We start from the raw sequence: 3,848 nt of genomic DNA on the forward strand, positions 1-3,848 counted from the left end.
CGACCTTCGTGAGAAGAATGTTCTCGCGACTTCTTTGGAGAAGCAGCTTGATCAGAGGGGTAAGCAGGTGGAGTCCCTGCACCATTCTCTTTGTCAGCGTGAGGATCGTATTACGGATCTCGAGGTTGCGCTGAATAATGTTCGTTTAGATCGGGCGGAAGTGGAGGCGGAACGTTCTCGCTTGGAGTTGCAAGGCCAGGCCTTGGAGAATCAACTGTGGGAGGCTACTGGTGTAGTTCCTTTGATGTTTCAGCAGTATCGCCGGTCTATCAAGTCGGTTATTCTGAGGGACTATCCGATGGCGGATCTCTCCTTCCTTTATGTTGATCTGGTTTGGTTTTGTGACCAGTGTCTCTCTGCCTTGGCTGCGCCGAAGTCTGCGTTTGAGGCGCTTGTGGGTGCCTCTCCTTCGTCCGAGGTTGTGCCTCTCCTTCGTCCGAGGTTGTGCCTCCATCTTCTTCTTCGGTTGTTGCCTTGTCTTCTCCTCTGCCTATTTCTGGTGTTTCTTCGCCGGTGTTAACTGAGGGTGTGCCTCCTTCTTTTGGCGGTAGCTGAAGTCTGCTCTTTTTTTGTGTTGCTGTTATTTTTATTTATTTGTTATGTATTTTTTTTATAACGCTGGAGAGTGTGGCCTCCTCTTGTGCCGCACATACGTTTTAATAATACTACTTTTTTTGCCGTTTCTCTTATTTGTTTTCTTGTTTTGCCTTTGTTGTTTATGCTTCTTGTAAGATTTTCGTTGAAGTTTTTGATTTCTTGCCTGCTTGCTTGTTGTCGATTCACGTTGTTGTTGTGTTGTTGTTTGTTTGTTTATTTTGGGAGATATGTTTCTCCGTTTTATTTGGCCATTGCCTTAATGAGATATGTATCTCTTTTATTTTTGGTCGTTGCCTTAAGAGGTATGTTCCTCTTTTATTTGGTCGTTGCCTTGGGAGATATGTATCTCCTGAGTCGCTTTTTATGTGTATTTGTTTATATCTTCAGATTTTGCTACTGCTTTTAATTTGCATTTTGCTACTTTATCAAAAAGAGAACTTTGATTGTATTGAAATTGACATGGAGGTGCTAGTTGATACAAAAATGAAGGCTATTATCTTTGTCTTTTAGCCTTCATTCTTTGACTTTCATCTTGTGGTCACTTTATCCTTCTGTCTCCTTCATAGCGAAAGTGTAGCATTTGGCTGCTATCTCCTAGTCTCCCTTCACGTTGATTACTCCTCCTGGGGTTAGTATCTTCATTACCAAGTAGCGAATGTTGGTGATTGCCCCGGAGTCGTATAGGAACGGTCTCACCAATATTCCATTATAGGCTAGTGGCATGTCCACGACCGAAAACAGTGTTTTGACTTCCTTTGCTTCTTTTTCTCCCCTTCCAAACTCTATCATCAGTTCCACCAGTCCTCTAGGTTGGATGGGAGTTCTTCCGAGTCCCATGTTCGGCACCGGGCAGTATTTGAGCTTTCCAAGTTCTCCTCCAATCCTTTTGTATGTTTCCCATGTCATCATATGTACCGCACTTCCCTCATCTACAAGCAACTTCATTACCAGGAAGTTGTTGATGATTGCTTCTACTACCAACGCGTCGTTATGCGCCCCTTTTACGTGCAGTACATCGTCTACAGAGAAGGTGGTGACCTTTGCTATTTCTCCTTTTCCTCCAGCCTGCTCCGCTACCTGCATTATCTCGGCTCTCAGTCTTTTCCTTCCTTCTTTTGCACATTTTCCGCCCACAATGATGTTAACGACTCCGGCAATGTTCGTCTTTCTTTCCATTTCTTCTTCTTTTTTCTCTTCTTTGTCTGCTCCTTTTTTTCGTTGCTCCTTTTATTCTTTGTTGTTTGTGAATTTCCTTAATGCTTTTGACTCAATTAGCTTCTCTATTTCCTTTTTCAGGTCAAAGCATTCCTCTGTGTCGTGCCTGTAATCTTCATGGAACTTACAGTACCGGTTTTCGTCTCTCGTGCCGGTTCTGTGGATCATCTTTTTGGGCCATGTTACCGGCATTATGCTTTCCTTGACCCACATCAGGACGTTCGCTCTTATGGTGTTTAGTGGTGTGAATGCCTCTATCCTGTCGCCGTACTTTGATCAGTAATCGTGGGGATACCTGCTGTCATTCCTCCAGTGGTTATTTTCCTCATAGGGGCTGTACCTGCCAATACTTCGGTGGCTCGTGCTATAATTCTTTCGTGAATGCGAGGATTGTTTTTTGTCTCCTTTCAGAAATGTATCAATGTCAAAAAAATCACGAACTTTACACGTTTTCTCATTTTAATCACACAGTTTAAATTTTCTCATTTTCATGCACGAACTACCACTTTTTCTCAAATTCATGCACGGTGCTGATGTGGCACTCATTCATTGGTATAAAATGATCTCCACCTCAGCGAATTACACCGATGGAACCGTGATATCTCACCACCGTGCATGAATTTGAGAAAAAGTTGTAGTTCTTGCATAAAAATGAGAAAATTTAAACTTCGTGATTAAAATGAGAAAACGTGTAAAGTTGATGAATTTGTATGACATTAACCCTATAATCAATAATTCCATTCAACTTGATTTTATAGGAAATTAATTGTATTTGTTTGTTTATCACATATAAAAAATCGAGGTTGTTTTATCAAAATTTTGATATTTATAAGATGCCATAGCATGTGAATTCGTTACATCATGGACATATAAACACGATTTCTATTTCAAGAATTTAATCATGGAATTATGACAAAAGTATCTAAAATTTTAAAAATATTTATAAAAATACCATAGACTTTTTTATTTACAAAAATATCGAGTGATTTAAAATTATTTACAAAACTATCAAAAATGAAAATTATTTATGAAAGTACGATGTGTATAATATTATGTCAGTATAATTATGTTATAATTTTGGTATATTAAAACTATAAACTAGAGAATATAAAAATAGTATTTGACTTATTATTGGTATAATTTCAGTATACTCTTGGTACATCGATAATAACTTTTTTTATATATTTTTTAGTTGATAACATGTACTGTATTTTTCACTATATTTGGTAATGAACTATAGAATTTGTATATTGTTGTTACAATTTTAATATATTGTTAGTTTAATTTTTAGTATACGATATGGTGTAATATTCTGTAATTTTTATCTAATATTAATAAAATTTTAATATATTTTGATGTGTATACTCTTGGTATACTATTGGTATAATTTTTGTATATTATTAGTTTAATTATTAGTATACGATTTAATGTAATTTTGGTAATTTTTTTATTTAATATTAATAAAATTTCAGTATATTCTGATGTGCATAATGTTGGTATAACATTGGTATGATGTTGGTATAATATTAGTATACTTTTAGTTTATTAGTATACTGACATTTTACCAACAGTATATATCGTATGATTGTAATTATTTTTTATTTTTTGGTATTTTTAATAATATTTTTAAATCAATTAGGATTTTTGTAAATGAAAAAAGTTAATACGTATTTTTGTAATTATTTTTATTTTTTGGTAAATAGTATAATTTCCTCTTTAATCATTTCCTTGCAACAATTTCAAAGTCACCTTTTCAGGTCTAACAAAAAAACAACATAGAAAAAATAATGTTTTTTATTTTATATTGTATTCCAATCAATATTTATATTCACCAACCGAGTGGAATTAAATCTACAAAATCTACCTCTAATATCCTTCGTTGAAAATTGTAACCATAAGGTTGAAAGAAGCCTTTTCAAAGACTTTCTTTTAAAACTTCCTCTTGGTCATTTGAATGAGAACTTTAAATTTTTCAGAAATTTTAGTGCAAACCAGAAGGATTGGATCTGCTCCAGTATGAGCGAACCTTTTCGAAA

The sequence above is a fragment of the Mercurialis annua genome, linkage group LG4 (assembly GCF_937616625.2).
Source record: "Mercurialis annua linkage group LG4, ddMerAnnu1.2, whole genome shotgun sequence".
Classification (NCBI taxonomy): Eukaryota; Viridiplantae; Streptophyta; class Magnoliopsida; order Malpighiales; family Euphorbiaceae; genus Mercurialis; species Mercurialis annua.